Source organism: Amia ocellicauda, chromosome 23 (assembly GCF_036373705.1).
Source record: "Amia ocellicauda isolate fAmiCal2 chromosome 23, fAmiCal2.hap1, whole genome shotgun sequence".
Lineage (NCBI taxonomy): Eukaryota > Metazoa > Chordata > Actinopteri > Amiiformes > Amiidae > Amia > Amia ocellicauda.
The window spans coordinates 18,078-32,628 of NC_089872.1; the positions used below are offsets into that span (position 1 = coordinate 18,078).

At 44.4% G+C, this 14,551-nt stretch overlaps 7 non-coding genes across 7 annotated transcripts; all 7 read right to left on the reverse strand.

The window, feature by feature from the left end:
- Window positions 1–864: 864 nt before the first annotated feature.
- On the reverse strand, window positions 865–935 carry trnag-gcc (transfer RNA glycine (anticodon GCC)). The gene has a single exon. It is a non-coding gene; the product is annotated as a tRNA-Gly (tRNA).
- Window positions 936–2,958: 2,023 nt separating this feature from the next.
- On the reverse strand, window positions 2,959–3,029 carry trnag-gcc (transfer RNA glycine (anticodon GCC)). Its single transcript has one exon. It is a non-coding gene; the product is annotated as a tRNA-Gly (tRNA).
- A 4,038-nt stretch (window positions 3,030–7,067) lies between these two features.
- trnag-gcc (transfer RNA glycine (anticodon GCC)) lies at window positions 7,068–7,138 on the reverse strand. The gene has a single exon. It is a non-coding gene; the product is annotated as a tRNA-Gly (tRNA).
- A 2,023-nt stretch (window positions 7,139–9,161) lies between these two features.
- Window positions 9,162–9,232, reverse strand: trnag-gcc (transfer RNA glycine (anticodon GCC)). Its single transcript has one exon. It is a non-coding gene; the product is annotated as a tRNA-Gly (tRNA).
- Window positions 9,233–9,802: 570 nt separating this feature from the next.
- trnag-gcc (transfer RNA glycine (anticodon GCC)) lies at window positions 9,803–9,873 on the reverse strand. Its single transcript has one exon. It is a non-coding gene; the product is annotated as a tRNA-Gly (tRNA).
- Window positions 9,874–11,896: 2,023 nt separating this feature from the next.
- Window positions 11,897–11,967, reverse strand: trnag-gcc (transfer RNA glycine (anticodon GCC)). The gene has a single exon. It is a non-coding gene; the product is annotated as a tRNA-Gly (tRNA).
- Window positions 11,968–12,537: 570 nt separating this feature from the next.
- trnag-gcc (transfer RNA glycine (anticodon GCC)) lies at window positions 12,538–12,608 on the reverse strand. Its single transcript has one exon. It is a non-coding gene; the product is annotated as a tRNA-Gly (tRNA).
- Window positions 12,609–14,551: the final 1,943 nt, after the last annotated feature.

The following is a 14,551-nucleotide window of genomic DNA, read 5'->3' on the forward strand; positions in this document are numbered from 1 at the left end:
AGAGAGAGACAGACACAAATGTCTGGTTTTTAAAATAATAGCCAACCTCTTCTATATAGAACGGAAAAAAAAATTGGCCGCGAATCAAGCAGACACCTACCGAGTGACAGGTGAGATCTCTACCACTGTAGGACCAATGCTCAGGTGACAAGTGTTTGAACCGGCTGAAGGAGGAAAAATACCAATCAGACCCAGACCTCAGGATTACTAAGGCGCGGGTATCAGGAACGTCCGGATGGGACGATTTAGAAAGAAGTACCAATCATTATAGATAGATGAGTGAGTTAGTGAGAGAGAGAGACAGACACAAATGTCTGGTTGTTACAATAATTGCCGTCATCTTCTATATAGAATGGGGAAAACCATTGGCCGCGAATTAAGCAACGAATTCCCGAGTGGAAGGTGAGATCTCTTCCACTGTAGGACCAATGCTCAGGTGAGAAGGGTATCAAGTGTATGAACGAGGAATAAGTACCAATCAGACCAAGAACTCGGGATTACTAAGGAGCGGCAAACAGGAATGTCCGGATGGGACGATGTAGAAAGAAGTACCAATCATTTTAGATAGAATAGTGAGTGAGTGAGAGAAAGAGACAGACACAAATGTCTGGTTGTTACAATGATAGCCATCCTCTTCTATATAGAACGGGGAGAACCATTGGCCGCGAATCAAGCAACAACCTCCCGAGTGGCAGGTGAGATCTCTACCACTGTAGGACCAATTCTCAGGTGACAAGGGTATCAAGTGGATGAACGAGGAATAAGTACCGATGAGACTTAGATCTCGGGATTACTAAAACACGGGTTACAGTAACGTCCGGATGGGACGATGTAGTCATTGTCTTCTTTGTAGAACGAGGAAAATGCATTGGCCAGGAATCGAACCCGGGCCTCCCGCGTGGCAGGCGAGAATTCTACCACTGAACAACCAATGCTCAGGTTATGAAAAACTTAAGTGGTTGAATGGGAAAGAAGTACCAATCATTAAAGACAATTAGATAGATGAATGAGTGAGTGAGACAGACACAGATGTCTGGTTGTTGCAATTATTTGCCATCCTCTTCTATATAGAACGGGGAAAACCATTGGGCGCGAATCAAGCAAAGGCCTCCCGAGTGGCAGGTGAGGTCTCTACATCTGTAGGACCAATGCTCAGGTGACAAGGGTTTCGAGTGGTTGAACAAGGAATATGTAACAATCATTATAGATAGATAAGTGAGTGAGTGACAGAGAGAGAGAGACAAATGTCTGGTTGTTACATTAATAGCCAACCTCTTCTATATAGAACGGAGAAAAAAATTGGCCGCGAATCAAGCAGACACCTCCCGAGTGGCAGGTGAGATCTCTACCACTGTAGGACCAATGCTCAGGTGACAAGGGTATCAAGTGGATGAATGACGAATAAGTACCGATGAGACTTAGATCTCGGGATAACAAAGGCACAGGAAACAGGAACGTCCGGATGGGACGATGTAGAAAGAAGTACCAATCTTTATAGATAGATGAGTGAGTGAGAGAGTGAGACAGACACAAATGTCTGGTTGTTACAATAATTGCCGTCATCTTCTATATAGAATGGGGAAAACCATTGGCCGCGAATTAAGCAACGAATTCCCGAATGGAAGGTGAGATCTCTTCCACTGTAGGACCAATGCTCAGGTGAGAAGGGTATCAAGTGGATGAACGAGGAATAAGTACCAATCAGACCAAGAACTCGGGATTACTAAGGCGTGGCAAACAGGAACGTCCGGATTGTACGATTTAGAAAGAAGTACCAATCATTTTAGATAGAATAGTGAGTGAGTGAGAGAGAGAGACAGACACAAATGTCTGGTTGTTACAATGATAGCCATCCTCTTCTATATAGAACGGGGAGAACCATTGGCCGCGAATCAAGCAAAGGCCTCCCGAGTGTAAGGTGAGATCTCTACCACTGTAGGACCAATGCTCAGGTGACAAGGGTTTCAAATGGTTGAACGAGGAATAAGTACCAATCAGACCCAGACCTCGGGATAACTAAGGCACGGGAAACAGGAACGTCCGGATGTGACGATGTAGAAAGAAGTACCAATCTTTATAGATAGATGAGTGAGTGAGAGAGAGAGACAGACACAAATGTCTGGTTTTTAAAATAATAGCCATCCTCTTCTATATAGAACGGGGAAAACCATTGGCCGCGAATTAAGCAACGAATTCCCGAGTGGAAGGTGAGATCTCTTCCACTTTAGGACCAATGCTCAGGTGAGAAGGGTATCAAGTGTATGAACGAGGAATAAGTACCAATCAGACCAAGAACTCGGGATTACTAAGGAGCGGCAAACAGGAATGTCCGGATGGGACGATGTAGAAAGAAGTACCAATCTTTATAGATAGATGAGTGAGTGAGAGAGTGAGACAGACACAAATGTCTGGTTGTTACAATAATAGCCGTCATCTTCTATATAGAATGGGGAAAACCATTGGCCGCGAATTAAGCAACGAATTCCCGAGTGGAAGGTGAGATCTCTTCCACTGTAGGACCAATGCTCAGGTGAGAAGGGTATCAAGTGTATGAACGAGGAATAAGTACCAATCAGACCAAGAACTCGGGATTACTAAGGAGCGGCAAACAGGAATGTCCGGATGGGACGATGTAGAAAGAAGTACCAATCATTTTAGATAGAATAGTGAGTGAGTGAGAGAGAGAGACAGACACAAATGTCTGGTTGTTACAATGATAGCCATCCTCTTCTATATAGAACGGGGAGAACCATTGGCCGCGAATCAAGCAACAACCTTCCGAGTGGCAGGTGAGATCTCTACCACTGTAGGACCAATTCTCAGGTGACAAGGGTATCAAGTGGATGAACGAGGAATAAGTACCGATGAGACTTAGATCTCGGGATTACTAAAACACGGGTTACATTAACGTCCGGATGGGACGATGTAGTCATTGTCTTCTTTGTAGAACGAGGAAAATGCATTGGCCAGGAATCGAACCCGGGCCTCCCGCGTGGCAGGCAAGAATTCTACCACTGAACAACCAATGCTCAGGTTATGAAAAACTTAAGTGGTTGAATGGGAAAGAAGTACCAATCATTAAAGACAATTAGATAGATGAATGAGTGAGTGAGACAGACACAAATGTCTGGTTGTTGCAATTATTTGCCATCCTCTTCTATATAGAACGGGGAAAACCATTGGGCGCGAATCAAGCAAAGGCCTCCCGAGTGGCAGGTGAGGTCTCTACATCTGTAGGACCAATGCTCAGATGACAAGGGTTTCGAGTGGTTGAACAAGGAATATGTAACAATCATTATAGATAGATAAGTGAGTGAGTGACAGAGAGAGAGAGACAAATGTCTGGTTGTTACATTAATAGCCAACCTCTTCTATATAGAACAGAGAAAAAAATTGGCCGCGAAACAAGCAGACACCTCCCGAGTGGCAGGTGAGATCTCTACCACTGTAGGACCAATGCTCAGGTGACAAGGGTATCAAGTGGATGAATGAGGAATAAGTACCGATGAGACTTAGATCTCGGGATAACTAAGGCACGGGAAACAGGAACGTCCGGATGGGACGATGTAGAAAGAAGTACCAATCGTTATAGATAGATGAGTGAGTGAGAGAGAGAGACAGACACAGATGTCTGGTTGTTACAATAATAGCCGTCATCTTCTATATAGATCGGGGAAAACCATTGGCCGCGAATTAAGCAACGAATTCCCGAGTGGAAGGTGAGATCTCTTCCACTGTAGGACCAATTCTCAGGTGACAAGGGTTTCGAGTGGTTGAACAAGGAATATGTAACAATCATTATAGATAGATAAGTGAGTGAGTGACAGAGAGAGAGAGACAAATGTCTGGTTGTTACATTAATAGCCAACCTCTTCTATATAGAACGGAGAGAAAAATTGGCCGCGAATCAAGCAGACACCTCCCGAGTGGCAGGTGAGATCTCTACCACTGTAGGACCAATGCTCAGGTGACAAGGGTATCAAGTGGATGAATGAGGATTAAGTACCGATGAGACTTAGATCTCGGGATAACTAAGGCACGGGAAACAGGAACGTCCGGATGGGACTATGTAGAAAGAAGTACCAATCATTATTGATAGAAGAGTGAGTGAGTGAGAGAGAGAGACAGACACAAATGTCTGGTAGTTACAATAATAGCCATCCTCTTCTATATAGAATAGGGAAAACCATTGGCCGCAAATCAAGCAACAACCCCCCGAGTGGAAGGAGAGATCTCTACCACTGTAGGACCAATGCTCAAGTGACAAGGGTTTCAAATGGTTGAACGAGGAATAAGTACCAATCAGACCCAGACCTCGGGATAACTAAGGCATGGGAAACAGGAACGTCCGGATGGGACGATGTAGAAAGAAGTACCAATCTTTATAGATAGATGAGTGAGTGAGAGAGTGAGACAGACACAAATGTCTGGTTGTTACAATAATAGCCGTCATCTTCTATATAGAATGGGGAAAACCATTGGCCGCGAATTATGCAACGAATTCCAGAGTGGAAGGTGAGATCTCTTCCACTGTAGGACCAATGCTCAGGTGAGAAGGGTATCAAGTGGATGAACGAGGAATAAGTACCAATCAGACCAAGAACTCGGGATTACTAAGGCGCGGCAAACAGGAACGTCCGGATGGGACGATGTAGAAAGAAGTACCAATCATTTTAGATAGAATAGTGAGTGAGTGAGAGAGAGAGACAGACACAAATGTCCGGTTGTTACAATGATAGCCATCCTCTTCTATATAGAACGGGGAAAACCATTGGCCGCGAATCAAGCAACAACCTCCCGAGTGGCAGGTGAGATTTTTACCACTGTAGGACCAATGCTCAGGTGACAAGGTTATCAATTGGATGATTGAGGAATAAGTACCGATGAGACTTAGATCTCGGGATAACTAAGGCACGGGAAACAGGAACGTCCGGATGGGACGATATAGAAAGAAGTACCAATCTTTATAGATAGATGAGTGAGTGAGAGAGAGAGACAGACACAAATGTCTGGTTTTTAAAATAATAGCCATCCTCTTCTATATAGAACGGGGAAAACCATTGGCCGCGAATCAAGCAACAACCTCCCGAGTGGCAGGTGAGATCTCCACCACTGTAGGACCAATTCTCAGGTGACAAGGGTATCAAGTGGATGAACGAGGAATAAGTACCGATGAGACTTAGATCTCGGGATTACTAAAACACGGGTTACAGTAACGTCCGGATGGGACGATGTAGTCATTGTCTTCTTTGTAGAACGAGGAAAATGCATTGGCCAGGAATCGAAACCAGGTCTCCCGCGTGGCAGGCGAGAATTCTACCACTGAACAACCAATGCTCAGGTTATGAAAAACTTAAGTGGTTGAATGGGAAAGAAGTACCAATCATTAAAGATAATTGGATAGATGAATGAGTGAGTGAGACAGACACAAATGTCTGGTTGTTGCAATTATTTGCCATCCTCTTCTATATAGAACGGGGAAAACCACTGGGCGCGAATCAAGCAAAGGCCTCCCGAGTGGCAGGTGAGGTCTCTACATCTGTAGGACCAATGCTCAGGTGACAAGGGTTTCGAGTGGTTGAACAAGGAATATGTAACAATCATTATATATAGATAAGTGAGTGAGTGACAGAGAGAGAGAGACAAATGTCTGGTTGTTACATTAATAGCCAACCTCTTCTCTATAGAACGCAGAAAAAAATTGGCCGCGAATCAAGCAGACACCTCCCGAGTGGCAGGTGAGATCTCTACCACTGTAGGACCAATGCTCAGGTGACAAGGGTATCAAGTGGATGAATGAGGAATAAGTACCGATGAGACTTAGATCTCGGGATAACTAAGGCACGGGAAACAGGAACGTCCGGATGGGACGATGTAGAAAGAAGTACCAATCATTATTGAAGATTAAAGTGAGAGAGAGAGACAGACACAAATGTCTGGTAGTTACAATAATAGCCATCCTCTTCTATATAGAATGGGGAAAACCATTGGCCGCAAATCAAGCAACAACCCCCCGAGTGGAAGGAGAGATCTCTTCCACTGTATGACCAATGCTCAGGTGACAAGGGTTTCAAATGGTTGAACGAGGAATAAGTACCAATCAGACCCAGACCTCGGGATAACTAAGGCACGGGAAACAGGAACGTCCGGATGTGACGATGTAGAAAGAAGTACCAATCTTTATAGATAGATGAGTGAGTGAGAGAGAGAGACAGACACAAATGTCTGGTTTTTAAAATAATAGCCATCCTCTTCTATATAGAACGGAAAAAAAAATTGGCCGCGAATCAAGCAGACACCTACCGAGTGACAGGTGAGATCTCTACCACTGTAGGACCAATGCTCAGGTGACAAGTGTTTGAACCGGCTGAAGGAGGAAAAATACCAATCAGACCCAGACCTCAGGATTACTAAGGCGCGGGTATCAGGAACGTCCGGATGGGACGATTTAGAAAGAAGTACCAATCATTATAGATAGATGAGTGAGTTAGTGAGAGAGAGAGACAGACACAAATGTCTGGTTGTTACAATAATTGCCGTCATCTTCTATATAGAATGGGGAAAACCATTGGCCGCGAATTAAGCAACGAATTCCCGAGTGGAAGGTGAGATCTCTTCCACTGTAGGACCAATGCTCAGGTGAGAAGGGTATCAAGTGTATGAACGAGGAATAAGTACCAATCAGACCAAGAACTCGGGATTACTAAGGAGCGGCAAACAGGAATGTCCGGATGGGACGATGTAGAAAGAAGTACCAATCATTTTAGATAGAATAGTGAGTGAGTGAGAGAAAGAGACAGACACAAATGTCTGGTTGTTACAATGATAGCCATCCTCTTCTATATAGAACGGGGAGAACCATTGGCCGCGAATCAAGCAACAACCTCCCGAGTGGCAGGTGAGATCTCTACCACTGTAGGACCAATTCTCAGGTGACAAGGGTATCAAGTGGATGAACGAGGAATAAGTACCGATGAGACTTAGATCTCGGGATTACTAAAACACGGGTTACAGTAACGTCCGGATGGGACGATGTAGTCATTGTCTTCTTTGTAGAACGAGGAAAATGCATTGGCCAGGAATCGAACCCGGGCCTCCCGCGTGGCAGGCGAGAATTCTACCACTGAACAACCAATGCTCAGGTTATGAAAAACTTAAGTGGTTGAATGGGAAAGAAGTACCAATCATTAAAGACAATTAGATAGATGAATGAGTGAGTGAGACAGACACAGATGTCTGGTTGTTGCAATTATTTGCCATCCTCTTCTATATAGAACGGGGAAAACCATTGGGCGCGAATCAAGCAAAGGCCTCCCGAGTGGCAGGTGAGGTCTCTACATCTGTAGGACCAATGCTCAGGTGACAAGGGTTTCGAGTGGTTGAACAAGGAATATGTAACAATCATTATAGATAGATAAGTGAGTGAGTGACAGAGAGAGAGAGACAAATGTCTGGTTGTTACATTAATAGCCAACCTCTTCTATATAGAACGGAGAAAAAAATTGGCCGCGAATCAAGCAGACACCTCCCGAGTGGCAGGTGAGATCTCTACCACTGTAGGACCAATGCTCAGGTGACAAGGGTATCAAGTGGATGAATGACGAATAAGTACCGATGAGACTTAGATCTCGGGATAACAAAGGCACAGGAAACAGGAACGTCCGGATGGGACGATGTAGAAAGAAGTACCAATCTTTATAGATAGATGAGTGAGTGAGAGAGTGAGACAGACACAAATGTCTGGTTGTTACAATAATTGCCGTCATCTTCTATATAGAATGGGGAAAACCATTGGCCGCGAATTAAGCAACGAATTCCCGAGTGGAAGGTGAGATCTCTTCCACTGTAGGACCAATGCTCAGGTGAGAAGGGTATCAAGTGGATGAACGAGGAATAAGTACCAATCAGACCAAGAACTCGGGATTACTAAGGCGTGGCAAACAGGAACGTCCGGATTGTACGATTTAGAAAGAAGTACCAATCATTTTAGATAGAATAGTGAGTGAGTGAGAGAGAGAGACAGACACAAATGTCTGGTTGTTACAATGATAGCCATCCTCTTCTATATAGAACGGGGAGAACCATTGGCCGCGAATCAAGCAAAGGCCTCCCGAGTGTAAGGTGAGATCTCTACCACTGTAGGACCAATGCTCAGGTGACAAGGGTTTCAAATGGTTGAACGAGGAATAAGTACCAATCAGACCCAGACCTCGGGATAACTAAGGCACGGGAAACAGGAACGTCCGGATGTGACGATGTAGAAAGAAGTACCAATCTTTATAGATAGATGAGTGAGTGAGAGAGAGAGACAGACACAAATGTCTGGTTTTTAAAATAATAGCCATCCTCTTCTATATAGAACGGGGAAAACCATTGGCCGCGAATTAAGCAACGAATTCCCGAGTGGAAGGTGAGATCTCTTCCACTTTAGGACCAATGCTCAGGTGAGAAGGGTATCAAGTGTATGAACGAGGAATAAGTACCAATCAGACCAAGAACTCGGGATTACTAAGGAGCGGCAAACAGGAATGTCCGGATGGGACGATGTAGAAAGAAGTACCAATCTTTATAGATAGATGAGTGAGTGAGAGAGTGAGACAGACACAAATGTCTGGTTGTTACAATAATAGCCGTCATCTTCTATATAGAATGGGGAAAACCATTGGCCGCGAATTAAGCAACGAATTCCCGAGTGGAAGGTGAGATCTCTTCCACTGTAGGACCAATGCTCAGGTGAGAAGGGTATCAAGTGTATGAACGAGGAATAAGTACCAATCAGACCAAGAACTCGGGATTACTAAGGAGCGGCAAACAGGAATGTCCGGATGGGACGATGTAGAAAGAAGTACCAATCATTTTAGATAGAATAGTGAGTGAGTGAGAGAGAGAGACAGACACAAATGTCTGGTTGTTACAATGATAGCCATCCTCTTCTATATAGAATGGGGAGAACCATTGGCCGCGAATCAAGCAACAACCTTCCGAGTGGCAGGTGAGATCTCTACCACTGTAGGACCAATTCTCAGGTGACAAGGGTATCAAGTGGATGAACGAGGAATAAGTACCCATGAGACTTAGATCTCGGGATTACTAAAACACGGGTTACATTAACGTCCGGATGGGACGATGTAGTCATTGTCTTCTTTGTAGAACGAGGAAAATGCATTGGCCAGGAATCGAACCCGGGCCTCCCGCGTGGCAGGCAAGAATTCTACCACTGAACAACCAATGCTCAGGTTATGAAAAACTTAAGTGGTTGAATGGGAAAGAAGTACCAATCATTAAAGACAATTAGATAGATGAATGAGTGAGTGAGACAGACACAAATGTCTGGTTGTTGCAATTATTTGCCATCCTCTTCTATATAGAACGGGGAAAACCATTGGGCGCGAATCAAGCAAAGGCCTCCCGAGTGGCAGGTGAGGTCTCTACATCTGTAGGACCAATGCTCAGGTGACAAGGGTTTCGAGTGGTTGAACAAGGAATATGTAACAATCATTATAGATAGATAAGTGAGTGAGTGACAGAGAGAGAGAGACAAATGTCTGGTTGTTACATTAATAGCCAACCTCTTCTATATAGAACAGAGAAAAAAATTGGCCGCGAATCAAGCAGACACCTCCCGAGTGGCAGGTGAGATCTCTACCACTGTAGGACCAATGCTCAGGTGACAAGGGTATCAAGTGGATGAACGAGGAATAAGTACCGATGAGACTTAGATCTCGGGATTACTAAAACACGGGTTACAGTAACGTCCGGATGGGACGATGTAGTCATTGTCTTCTTTGTAGAACGAGGAAAATGCATTGGCCAGGAATCGAACCCGGGCCTCCCGCGTGGCAGGCGAGAATTCTACCACTGAACAACCAATGCTCAGGTTATGAAAAACTTAAGTGGTTGAATGGGAAAGAAGTACCAATCATTAAAGACAATTAGATAGATGAATGAGTGAGTGAGACAGACACAGATGTCTGGTTGTTGCAATTATTTGCCATCCTCTTCTATATAGAACGGGGAAAACCATTGGGCGCGAATCAAGCAAAGGCCTCCCGAGTGGCAGGTGAGGTCTCTACATCTGTAGGACCAATGCTCAGGTGACAAGGGTTTCGAGTGGTTGAACAAGGAATATGTAACAATCATTATAGATAGATAAGTGAGTGAGTGACAGAGAGAGAGAGACAAATGTCTGGTTGTTACATTAATAGCCAACCTCTTCTATATAGAACAGAGAAAAAAATTGGCCGCGAATCAAGCAGACACCTCCCGAGTGGCAGGTGAGATCTCTACCACTGTAGGACCAATGCTCAGGTGACAAGGGTATCAAGTGAATGAATGACGAATAAGTACCGATGAGACTTAGATCTCGGGATAACAAAGGCACAGGAAACAGGAACGTCCGGATGGGACGATGTAGAAAGAAGTACCAATCTTTATAGATAGATGAGTGAGTGAGAGAGTGAGACAGACACAAATGTCTGGTTGTTACAATAATTGCCGTCATCTTCTATATAGAATGGGGAAAACCATTGGCCGCGAATTAAGCAACGAATTCCCGAGTGGAAGGTGAGATCTCTTCCACTGTAGGACCAATGCTCAGGTGAGAAGGGTATCAAGTGGATGAACGAGGAATAAGTACCAATCAGACCAAGAACTCGGGATTATTAAGGCGTGGCAAACAGGAACGTCCGGATTGTACGATTTAGAAAGAAGTACCAATCATTTTAGATAGAATAGTGAGTGAGTGAGAGAGAGAGACAGACACAAATGTCTGGTTGTTACAATGATAGCCATCCTCTTCTATATAGAACGGGGAGAACCATTGGCCGCGAATCAAGCAAAGGCCTCCCGAGTGTAAGGTGAGATCTCTACCACTGTAGGACCAATGCTCAGGTGACAAGGGTTTCAAATGGTTGAACGAGGAATAAGTACCAATCAGACCCAGACCTCGGGATAACTAAGGCACGGGAAACAGGAACGTCCGGATGTGACGATGTAGAAAGAAGTACCAATCTTTATAGATAGATGAGTGAGTGAGAGAGAGAGACAGACACAAATGTCTGGTTTTTAAAATAATAGCCATCCTCTTCTATATAGAACGGGGAAAACCATTGGCCGCGAATTAAGCAACGAATTCCCGAGTGGAAGGTGAGATCTCTTCCACTTTAGGACCAATGCTCAGGTGAGAAGGGTATCAAGTGTATGAACGAGGAATAAGTACCAATCAGACCAAGAACTCGGGATTACTAAGGAGCGGCAAACAGGAATGTCCGGATGGGACGATGTAGAAAGAAGTACCAATCTTTATAGATAGATGAGTGAGTGAGAGAGTGAGACAGACACAAATGTCTGGTTGTTACAATAATAGCCGTCATCTTCTATATAGAATGGGGAAAACCATTGGCCGCGAATTAAGCAACGAATTCCCGAGTGGAAGGTGAGATCTCTTCCACTGTAGGACCAATGCTCAGGTGAGAAGGGTATCAAGTGTATGAACGAGGAATAAGTACCAATCAGACCAAGAACTCGGGATTACTAAGGAGCGGCAAACAGGAATGTCCGGATGGGACGATGTAGAAAGAAGTACCAATCATTTTAGATAGAATAGTGAGTGAGTGAGAGAGAGAGACAGACACAAATGTCTGGTTGTTACAATGATAGCCATCCTCTTCTATATAGAATGGGGAGAACCATTGGCCGCGAATCAAGCAACAACCTTCCGAGTGGCAGGTGAGATCTCTACCACTGTAGGACCAATTCTCAGGTGACAAGGGTATCAAGTGGATGAACGAGGAATAAGTACCCATGAGACTTAGATCTCGGGATTACTAAAACACGGGTTACATTAACGTCCGGATGGGACGATGTAGTCATTGTCTTCTTTGTAGAACGAGGAAAATGCATTGGCCAGGAATCGAACCCGGGCCTCCCGCGTGGCAGGCAAGAATTCTACCACTGAACAACCAATGCTCAGGTTATGAAAAACTTAAGTGGTTGAATGGGAAAGAAGTACCAATCATTAAAGACAATTAGATAGATGAATGAGTGAGTGAGACAGACACAAATGTCTGGTTGTTGCAATTATTTGCCATCCTCTTCTATATAGAACGGGGAAAACCATTGGGCGCGAATCAAGCAAAGGCCTCCCGAGTGGCAGGTGAGGTCTCTACATCTGTAGGACCAATGCTCAGGTGACAAGGGTTTCGAGTGGTTGAACAAGGAATATGTAACAATCATTATAGATAGATAAGTGAGTGAGTGACAGAGAGAGAGAGACAAATGTCTGGTTGTTACATTAATAGCCAACCTCTTCTATATAGAACAGAGAAAAAAATTGGCCGCGAATCAAGCAGACACCTCCCGAGTGGCAGGTGAGATCTCTACCACTGTAGGACCAATGCTCAGGTGACAAGGGTATCAAGTGGATGAACGAGGAATAAGTACCGATGAGACTTAGATCTCGGGATTACTAAAACACGGGTTACAGTAACGTCCGGATGGGACGATGTAGTCATTGTCTTCTTTGTAGAACGAGGAAAATGCATTGGCCAGGAATCGAACCCGGGCCTCCCGCGTGGCAGGCGAGAATTCTACCACTGAACAACCAATGCTCAGGTTATGAAAAACTTAAGTGGTTGAATGGGAAAGAAGTACCAATCATTAAAGACAATTAGATAGATGAATGAGTGAGTGAGACAGACACAGATGTCTGGTTGTTGCAATTATTTGCCATCCTCTTCTATATAGAACGGGGAAAACCATTGGGCGCGAATCAAGCAAAGGCCTCCCGAGTGGCAGGTGAGGTCTCTACATCTGTAGGACCAATGCTCAGGTGACAAGGGTTTCGAGTGGTTGAACAAGGAATATGTAACAATCATTATAGATAGATAAGTGAGTGAGTGACAGAGAGAGAGAGACAAATGTCTGGTTGTTACATTAATAGCCAACCTCTTCTATATAGAACAGAGAAAAAAATTGGCCGCGAATCAAGCAGACACCTCCCGAGTGGCAGGTGAGATCTCTACCACTGTAGGACCAATGCTCAGGTGACAAGGGTATCAAGTGAATGAATGACGAATAAGTACCGATGAGACTTAGATCTCGGGATAACAAAGGCACAGGAAACAGGAACGTCCGGATGGGACGATGTAGAAAGAAGTACCAATCTTTATAGATAGATGAGTGAGTGAGAGAGTGAGACAGACACAAATGTCTGGTTGTTACAATAATTGCCGTCATCTTCTATATAGAATGGGGAAAACCATTGGCCGCGAATTAAGCAACGAATTCCCGAGTGGAAGGTGAGATCTCTTCCACTGTAGGACCAATGCTCAGGTGAGAAGGGTATCAAGTGGATGAACGAGGAATAAGTACCAATCAGACCAAGAACTCGGGATTATTAAGGCGTGGCAAACAGGAACGTCCGGATTGTACGATTTAGAAAGAAGTACCAATCATTTTAGATAGAATAGTGAGTGAGTGAGAGAGAGAGACAGACACAAATGTCTGGTTGTTACAATGATAGCCATCCTCTTCTATATAGAACGGGGAGAACCATTGGCCGCGAATCAAGCAAAGGCCTCCCGAGTGTAAGGTGAGATCTCTACCACTGTAGGACCAATGCTCAGGTGACAAGGGTTTCAAATGGTTGAACGAGGAATAAGTACCAATCAGACCCAGACCTCGGGATAACTAAGGCACGGGAAACAGGAACGTCCGGATGTGACGATGTAGAAAGAAGTACCAATCTTTATAGATAGATGAGTGAGTGAGAGAGAGAGACAGACACAAATGTCTGGTTTTTAAAATAATAGCCATCCTCTTCTATATAGAACGGGGAAAACCATTGGCCGCGAATTAAGCAACGAATTCCCGAGTGGAAGGTGAGATCTCTTCCACTTTAGGACCAATGCTCAGGTGAGAAGGGTATCAAGTGTATGAACGAGGAATAAGTACCAATCAGACCAAGAACTCGGGATTACTAAGGAGCGGCAAACAGGAATGTCCGGATGGGACAATGTAGAAAGAAGTACCAATCTTTATAGATAGATGAGTGAGTGAGAGAGTGAGACAGACACAAATGTCTGGTTGTTACAATAATAGCCGTCATCTTCTATATAGAATGGGGAAAACCATTGGCCGCGAATTAAGCAACGAATTCCCGAGTGGAAGGTGAGATCTCTTCCACTGTAGGACCAATGCTCAGGTGAGAAGGGTATCAAGTGTATGAACGAGGAATAAGTACCAATCAGACCAAGAACTCGGGATTACTAAGGAGCGGCAAACAGGAATGTCCGGATGGGACTATGTAGAAAGAAGTACCAATCATGTTAGATAGAATAGTGAGTGAGTGAGAGAGAGAGACAGACACAAATGTCTGGTTGTTACAATGATAGCCATCCTCTTCTATATAGAACGGGGAGAACCATTGGCCGCGAATCAAGCAACAACCTTCCGAGTGGCAGGTGAGATCTCTACCACTGTAGGACCAATTCTCAGGTGACAAGGGTATCAAGTGGATGAACGAGGAATAAGTACCGATGAGACTTAGATC